This window comes from Macaca nemestrina, chromosome 16 (assembly GCF_043159975.1).
Source record: "Macaca nemestrina isolate mMacNem1 chromosome 16, mMacNem.hap1, whole genome shotgun sequence".
Lineage (NCBI taxonomy): Eukaryota > Metazoa > Chordata > Mammalia > Primates > Cercopithecidae > Macaca > Macaca nemestrina.
The window spans coordinates 14754133-14763552 of NC_092140.1; the positions used below are offsets into that span (position 1 = coordinate 14754133).

General features: G+C 46.3%; 1 protein-coding gene across 30 annotated transcripts in view; it reads left to right on the forward strand.

Moving 5' to 3' along the window:
• LOC105477721 (dedicator of cytokinesis 9) overlaps positions 1-9420 on the forward strand; it is a 298629-nt gene that overhangs the window by 123228 nt on the left and 165981 nt on the right. The gene's annotated exons all lie outside the window — the stretch shown is intronic.

Here is a 9420-nt window from a genome sequence, read left to right on the forward strand (position 1 = left end):
AGCTTCTGACTCCTTGGGCCTGGGGTGAATGTGTGTTTCTTTTTTTTTTTTTTTTTTTTTTTTTTGAGACAGAGTCTCTCTCTGTCGCCCAGGCTGGAGTACAGTGGCCGGATCTCGGCTCACTGCAAGTTCCGCTTCCCGGGTTTACGCTTCTCCTGCCTCAGCCTCCCGAGTAGCTGGGACTACAGGCGCCCGTCACCTTGCCCGGCTAGTTTTTTTGTATTTTTTTTAGTAGAGACGGGGTTTCACTGTGTTAGCCAGGATGGTCTCGATCTCCTGACCTCATGATCCGCCTGTCTCGGCCTCCCAAAGTGCAGAGATTACAGGCTTGAGCCAGAATGTGTGTTTCTAACATGTTCCAGGTGATGCTGATGCTGGCCCAGGACCAAACTTAGAGAACCATTGTACTGATGTAATGAACCCCTGTATACCTGTCACCACCTCTGGCGGTAATTCACATTTTTGGGACTAGGATTGAAACGTTTACTCCCAACACCTGCCCTTTACTGGTGTCTATACTGCCTGCCTGGCAGTGGAGTTTGCAGAAACTGTTTTGTGAACTATTTGTTATGAATATTCCATTCCCTATCCCCAATATCATAAAATAAGTAGCTTAAAGTAAGTTGTTTTGAAATCTGACTAAATCTGGCTTTTAGAGCCTTTTAGCTTAATTACTGGCCCTCTTCATTTCAGAATTCTAAAAATAGTTTTTATTGACCTAGGAAGAATTAACAATTTTAGGTCATAATGCTAAAAAAGGAAGAAAAATTCCTGGAAGAGTCTACAGTCTAGATTTGAGATAGAATTATTTATACAACTATGATAGCACATCTTTTTCTTTTTTGATTTTATTTCTTTTCACATGTGAAAAAAATAGGCAGAATTAGAAGCCAAGACTACTATGTGTGTGTGAGAGATACATGCTGGGCCCACTGCAGGCGCCCTACCTGTTCCCTTTCCACCCTTCTGGGCCTGGAGTTGGCCCATGCCAGTATCAGGGTAGGGAGAAGACACGTGAAACACTGCACTTGCAAGGGAGCTGCTCCCGTCCCACCTAGCTCTCTCCTCATGTGACTCCCTGGGCACAGGACATGGAGAAGTCTCCTAAATTCCTGTCTTGTCTTCCTCTCCTCATTGACATTCTCGGCAGCATCCCCAGCGAGCACAGCTGATGGCAGGCTGTTGAGGAGTTGTGTAGGTTTTCCTTAATTGGTATTATTATTCCTGTCTTTCTTATTATTTCCTTTTCTATTATCATGTTTCTCTTACCCATTTCAGGTGCTATTGATTTGACAAAATCAGATTTTGTCAGATTTGTCAAATCTGTGTAACTGCTGTTTAACAACATTGTGTTAGTGTTTATAATATAAAAAACTGAATTCACAAATGTCTAATTGTTGGTATTAGTCTGTTCTTAGGATAACACCACATTGGAGCATGAAAAATATATTTAGATGTCTGGGAGTTTGGTGTTTCTTATGCATTCTTCCAAATATTCTCCAAAGCATTAACTGCTTTTGAGCTTATTTCTAAATCTAAGTTTAAGTAAGGTTTCCTTTTTCCTCCAGTATTTAGATTACATGTGTATACACATTGTCAGTGAAAGTGCAAAATTAAAATGTAGGCATCGTTTTAGTAGGGGCTGAGACAAGATCCTGGGCCAGGGCTGAGGAGGTTCCTCCTGGGACCCCAGGACAGTCCCTAAACTCCCAGGCTCCTGGGTTTCCCAATGTGTAAAATGAGAAGACTGGACTGGATAATCTCAGGTTCTGATGTTTGCACAAGCTTATAGTGCTAGATAAAAGCTTTTAAGCTGTATTACTGAACCTGTAGTACCTTTTAAAAAGCATGCTTTCAAACAGCTTCTAGATCATTGTTCCTACAGACACTCATGAGCATCTGGAGAAGAACATACACTACTGAATGAGAGTGGGATTCTATCTTGATGATCACCATCTCCTAGTTGTAATGTCCTGAGTTAGGGACAGAAGAGCATGTCTGTGACAAGCTAATGGAGGGCATCTTCCTTCCACTGCAGGAGGACGTGGGACCTACCTCTGTGTCTCTCCGCTCCTCCTCCTGTTTGCTGGCTTCCTGAGGGCCCTTCCTACTGTGGCTCTACCTGCCACTCTGGCCTCGTCTCTCCCTGCAGGCTTTGGCACACGTAGGTGCCCCACGTGAGCTAATCATTGATTAGCTCAAATGAACACTATTCCAATATTTGCTACTTTAGAGGAGAGACTGAGGGCTGTATGGGCGAAGGTGGAGCAGGGGTCCTTGTGAGGAGTGTTGCTCCAGTGTTATCCACCCTTGCAGAGGAAGCAGAGTGGGAGGGCACTGGCCCATCCGGTGCTCCTTGAGCACGTCCATCTGGGAGGCCCGCTGCTCACCTCAAGTAGCAACTGTGTGGAGTCTGTTTTCAGAAGGGCTTTCTCCTAAGTATAGTTTTCCCCATGACCTTGGATTTCCAGTGGTGCTAGAGCACCTGTGGAGCTGGGACCCCAAGCCCCCTTTATGCACCCTTATCCAGCTATTCCAAACTCCTCGCTGCTTCCAGAACTCACCATGCTCAGGGAGAATTTAGCATGAAGCGCATGAAGCTTAAGTTTCAGGATCCCTTTCAAGGCACTGGAAGAGATTCCAGCAATTTTATATCTATTAGTTTGTTTTTTTTTTTTTTTTTTTTTTTTTTTTTTTTTTTTTTTTTTTTACCTCACTGTAATTGTACATGTTTCAGGCCCTACAGAATCTACTTCCATCCAGACACATGCTCCCTGGTGTCTCAATTTTCTCTGCAGGGAATCCTCAATCTGCCCTGAATCCTGGCTGGCTTGTTCATCTCATTGATCAGCTCCAGGAACCTCCTTTAAGAAGCATCCCACATCACCGGGGTCATCCAACACAGTTATTGAACGCTTCTGCTATGCTGGAGACAGCAGTGAATACAATAGGGCTGTCTTGCCCTCATGGAGCCTATAATCTAGCTGAGCAGAGGTTGGGTTCCTTCTAGTGGGCCAGATGCCAGTCCTGGTCCCTGCTGCTGTCATTCATTCTGCTGATTGTTCACACATGTGCCTTCCCTCTGACTGTCAGCTCCCTGGGGTGGGGCTGTGTTCTTTTTATCTGGATGTCTCTGGCACAGTGCATGTGAACCAGCTCAGTGAATACCTGTGGAGAGAGGGAACTCATACTGCTCATCCCATGTGTACACAAGGAAGGGAGGCGGCTGTTATTTTCCTGTGCCCACTCTACTTATAGGAAAATGAGGATCCTTCCTGCAAATTTGACAACTTCAAGAAGTTCCTGGTGGGGTTAAGTAGTGAGAGTCGTGTGCACGACGGGAGTGCAGGAAAGCTTGTATGGCCCAAACCTGTGAGCATGTGGCTTCAGAAGCCCCATTCTGTTGCAAGCTGCCATCTCCCCATTCCCATCCCCAGCAACAGTACTGGTGTCCTGGTGGCAACGTTGAGAAGCGCTTTGAAAATGGACCAACTTTATCTCAGCCTATCAAGTAGCTTTTATAGCCATGCAGATAAATCAAGGAAGTCCTAAATTCTTTATAAGCAGAAATGACAAATTTCTCATTTCTTAAAATAGCTCCAAGAGTTGCCATTTAGTTTGCTATTTCAAGAAGTGGCATTTGGGATTTCAGCTCTTGTTAACATTTAATCACCAGAGACTCAAGGACAAGAAATGACTGGAAAGTTCATTTGAAGCTATCACGTCTGAGGCAAGAGCAGTGAAATTGCTTTGCTCTTTGGAGCTTAGCTCTTCCCATGGTTTTTGAGGTTTTGTACATGTTTGGCCAGAACTGAACTCAGTTTGTGGGCTCACATTGTGCAGGTCTGCTGGATCCAGAGGAATCTCATTTTCCTGGCGCTGAGAACATTTCCTGCTTCTGATTGCCTTTTGATCTGGAATTTCAATTTGCATGATGTTGGGCTGCCAGACCCTAAGCAGCAAATGCTGTGGGAGGGAGGGAGTTCCGAGAGATTGAAGGGTGGGGGGGTCATGGTGGGGCCTTGTGGAGTCCTGCTTTCTGGCCCCCATGGGTGGTGTAGGGAAGTGTGATTGCTAGAGGTGCGCCATGCTGCCCGCTGCCATGGGGACTGGCAGGGCCTTGGTATCAGTGGCTCACCTGTGTCCATGTTGTCCCTTGAGATGAGGAGCTCTTTCTCCCCAACCACTCTGATGATGCCACATAACTCTGTGAGCAGTGTCCCATGGGGTGTCCTGCCTGCCTGCTGTCTTCCTCACAATCCAAGATCCTGCTGCTGTCATGGAGCTGCGCTAATGGGAGGGGGTCAGGAGTGCTTTCGTCTGTCGCCCACCCGCAGCTGTGGTTCTTCTCCGCTGGCACACACCGTAGCAATACTCAGTCCCGTCTACAGTATAAGCAGCTGTCTGTTTCCTTTGGGCTCAGCCCCCGAATTTCAGTGTCTGCGATGCAGTTTTCTCTATGTTGGGTCATTATTTGTCTTCCTTTGTGCATGTCCCTACCATTATTGCCTCTTTTATTTTGTATGTTTCTGGAGGTCGAGGAAAGTTTTTTTTTTTTTTTTCTTTAAAAAACCTGTCATGCGCTGGGCGTGGTGGCTCATGCCTGTAATCCCAGCACTTTGGGAGGCTGAGGTGGGCAGATCACGAGGTCAGGAGATCGAGAGCATCCTGGCTAACACTGTGAAACCCCATCTCTACTAAAATAAAAAAAAAATTAGCCGGGTGAGGTGGCGGGCCCCTGTAGTCCTGCTACTCGGGAGGCTGAGGCAGGAGAATGGCGTGAACCCAGAAGGCGGAGCTTGCAGTGAGCCGAGATTGTGCCACTGCACCTCAGCCTGGGCAACAGAGCGAGACTCCGTCTGAAAAAAATAAAAAATAAAAAAAAATTAAACAAAAAACCTGTCATGCAGCAACATATTTAATAATATGAATAACTCAATTTATTATGTGTTTACAGTTTGCAAGGTTCTGCCTTTTCCATGCATTGACCTAGTTGAGTCCAGCCACAGCCCCAGGTGACTGCACAGCTCGGCTTTCCTTACCATGCTACCATCCTCTTCAGCATTCATGTGGACACATGACCCTATCAGGGCAGAGTAGGGTTTTGTGAGGGACCTTTCAACATTTGAGGGACCAAATGTTGAAAAGTAATTCAACATTTGAAAACAAAATAAGGCATGGAGGTGAACATTTATTTAGAATTTAAAAAGAAATAAATTTTAAAAAGCTAACCCAAGCCATAAACACCAGAAATCCAGGGAAACAACACATTTTTATCAGTGAACCTCTTAATACACCTCCATACTTCTTCCCTACAGTTTTGGGGCTTCATATTCTTTTATTGCCTCTTCAAATGATCATGATTTTGTATCATCATTCTTCATCACAAGAACAGATCAGTGTCTCCCTTGGTGTGATTAGTCCAAATTTATATTTTATTATTGAGAGTTTAGAAAAGTTTCTTCTAGTTCCACAACATCTGGGAATGTCACAGGAATTTTTAGGATTGGAAAAGCTTCTGTTAGGTTTCTTTTGTATGTAAGCAATGCAGTTTGGGGGCATTCTTAGTTTGTGCAATGGCTAATCTTACATACCGCTAAGTAGTCCTGGGGCCACATACCTTAGAACAAGGTGACATGGCCTCCCATTCTCTGTGTCATGACATTGGGTGGACACAGCAGGCACGTTCCTGGAAATCTTCTAAGCCAAGGTGCCCAGCAACAATGGAACTGTACAAGAACCACTGGCAAGCTCTGTTAGCCCCAGAGGACGTGTCCCTGGGGCCTGAGTGGGATGCTGAGGGTGGCAAAGATAACAAGACTCAGCCCTGCCCTGAGGCACTGATAGTGGAGCTGAGTGTTCGCAGGTCACAGCAAGCCAAGGACTGTCATGAGAGGCATCCCAGGACTGCTGCTAAGTAAGGATGTGGCAGCAAGGCGCCAAAGGCCACCTTTGTGGGGAGGAGGGAGGTAGTGCCCCAGTTCTGTGTGAAGTGCTATGTGCCTGCCTGGGACTAGAGCAGCTCTGCTTTAACTTTTTTGCCACATTGCCACATTTGCTTTCTTCGTAGACCATCGGCCAAGGGGCTGTAGGACTGCGACAGGTGTAGAGGTGGGAGGGGCACATTGTGCCTGTAGAGGGAGTGACTGGAGCTGGCTCGTGTCAGAAACAGTGGATGCAGCATTGCCTCTTTGCTGGGCCCCCGGCTTACCATGAGACCGGAAACCTTGCATCTGCCTAGCTAAGGTGGGGCTCTGTTCTCAGGGTAGGCTTTTGTCCACCTGAAGAATTCTCATTCTTCTTCGCTCTCTCCAAGCATTCCTTCCTTAGTAAAGCGAAGAAACTTCACAGGCCATGGAGGGCAATGGGCTTGGCCTTAGCTCTGCATTTCACTTCTCCCAGTACCTCTCTTTACATTGAGCTAAATATTTACAGGCCTGGCTCTTCCACTAGCCCAGGGCTTCTTCGACTCAGTTCCACGTGACCACTTTCCAGAGAATTACAGCCCTCCCCTCAAAGCTGTGTATACAATCATAGAAAGCAAAGAATGTATACAGTTTTCGTGGGGAGAAGATCCAGGCTCTCAAAGGGGTCTGTAACCTTGAGGAGGCTCAGGACCGGCCTTGTTTCTTCTTCCTCCCTGAAATTGAAAATTCTAATGTCATTCCTGGGGCATCATGATTGATCAGGGATTTTCCATAATCCCCTGTTCAAGCATAGGTAACTGGTCCCTGCTCCTGGAGCTCCTGACTCGGCTCTGGACTGGGGCCTCAGAATTTGCGTTTGTAACCAGTTCCCAGGCGATGCTGAATCACCAGTTCCTGGGAGCCCACTTTCAGAACCACTGTTGTGGACTGTTTGTGAACTGAAAGTACTACCGCCCTCTCCCTTTCTGATTTCACAGGAAGCCTGAGGAATGAATGTTCATAGATAAGGACTTGCGCCTCCACATGACGCGAAAGCTGAAGGACTTGTGTATAGACCGAGTTAGAATTTTATACACTATAAAAGCAGCAGTCATCAGTGTGTATGCTCTGAATGTCGTGGGCTTGGGAGTCAGCCAGGCCCCACCATGCTTAGGGAGAAACAGCATCCTGAAATATTCACAGTTCAAACTGATGACTTCTCAGGGTTTCAAAACACGATGGTGCTGATGGCTCCAGAGCAGCTCCACCAACAACCATGGTCAATTTGGGTAATTCTGGTTTTCTTTTGAAGATAGAAAATTAAGAACTTCTCCCTTGGAAGTCTGTCACCAGGGGAAGAATTGAACTTGAGCATGTTGTGATAGCTTTAAAACCAAGGCTGTGTGCCAGATCTGTGCCAAGCCTCGTTCTTACAAATAATAGCAGGAACCGGCAGTCTGGTAATTAGCCTACATCATTTTGCCGTTAGTGTGACGTTCTTGTCACTAATCATGTCGCAGGCCAATCAGTTCCTTATGCTTGTGGGCTGTCCCCGCCTCCATGCCCCACCAGCACCTGGAAAAGCTTAGCAGGGCTGAAGAACAGTGAACAGCTGCCACCAGTGAATCATAGTTTAAAAAGAGTTGAAAATAGGCGATTATCCTCTTAACCCACAATTTAGTGGATGCAGTGGTGTGACTTCCCACAGATCCACCTCCAAGTCTCCTAAGTCCCTTTCTTCTGCCATTTCTGTCTTTGGTTTCCTCCCCAGGGTGCCTCCATCCCTGCCTCTCTTTTCCTTTTCCTCTCCTGCATCTCCTTCTGTTCCCTTTGCCTCTCTCCCTCACCAGTTTCCATTCTCCAGCCTTTCTCCTCTGATGGTTTCTTTCTTTTCCCCATCAAAGGACACCTGTAGAAGGGAGGCATTGTGCCTGGTCTTTTTGCCTTGTTCGTAACTCAGGCAGCATGTGACCACTCCCATGCTAGGGAGTGAGTCATGTGTCCTGGAATCAGTCATGTGTCCCGGAAGTGCTTCCAGCAGCTGCTAAAGACCTCTGCCCTATGAGGTCACTAGGAGTTCTTTCATTAAGTGACCTGAGTTAGGGTTTGTACAAGTTGAAAATTTTCGCAGTCCCTGATACATGTTAATCCTTCATGAGATTTCTCTTATTGTTCAATCAGTACCATGAGTTTTCCTGGTCATAGTACTGCATGACCAGTCTTTACAGAAATGTTGGCTTATAAACTCCCCTTCACACATTTACTATGGTTGAGTATTGCTAAGCACACATTGTTCAAAGGGTAGCCTAGTATAGGAGAAGAAAGAGTTATGTTTAACAGAAGACTGCGTCCTGTCCCAGTCCAGTTCTGCTGGGTACTTGGTGGGACACTTGTAGCAATTAGCTCAACTTGGGATCCTCAGTTTCCAGTCTCAGTTGTTGAGTGGTAATTGTGATCAGTGAAAACACCTTGAAAGTTACACGTTGTCACACAAAAGCAAGATAGTAGCCACAACGTTGCATCCTTTCATTAGATACCCCCAAGATACACCTTGGGGGGATACAGAAATTCATCTAATTAAAGTATTATTTGGTGCCCTAAATACATGAAACTGACCCATGAATATTTTCATTATCAAACATTTTAAGCAACCCAAGTTTATTCAGATAGGTGCGAAAAAATCATTAAATACGTTAAGAGTTGTAAACATGTATGTATCTTATATGTCTAGAGACAGGAAACACATCAGTAATTGAACATGGAAAATTAATATAAAGAATTACTAAATTGGTGAAAGGGGATTAACTCTGTTGGGGGTAAAGTTAACTCTAAATCAGGCTGTGCCCTTGGGCAAAATCTGGCTGCTGCCTGTTTTTATAAATAAAGTTTTATTGTAATACTGTACTTATTGTCTGTGGCTGCTTTTGTGCCGCAATGGCAGAGTTTACCAGTTGTGACAGAAACTGTAAGGCTGGCAAAGTCCTTTACACAAAGAGTTTCCGACTCCTGCTGTAAGGATACAAGAAGAGTAAATGCGGGAACAGAGATCCCCAAGGAAGGAGCAAACTGGGAAGAGCCTGTCATCCCTACCCAAGGCAGAGATTCAGGCCTCGCTGGAGAGTGTGGTTGTGGCCCAGGGATGGTGGCTGGTGGCTAAGGTTGCTGAGGTGCTGTGGGCTGGAGCTGGTGGGCAGGGAGCCACCCACTGGGGGGAAGCTGCTGAAGCGGTGGCAGCAGGGCTCTTTAGATGGCTGCCCACATGGATGCCAGTCCAGCTTCTTGGAGGGCATGCCCTTTGTAGAAAGCCACCTGACTGCCCTGCTGTAGGAACAAAGTCAAACAAAACCCCAAACCTAACAGCATTGGCACCTGGGAACAGCCCATTCTCAGCAGTGTCCCTCCACGCCCCTCCCTGTCCAGGACTCACAATGCACCTCTGCCTTCCGACAGTCTGAAGAATCATGGGCCTTACCTGGGGGGAGTGGAGCCAAGGGCCCTATGCAAAGGGGGCTGT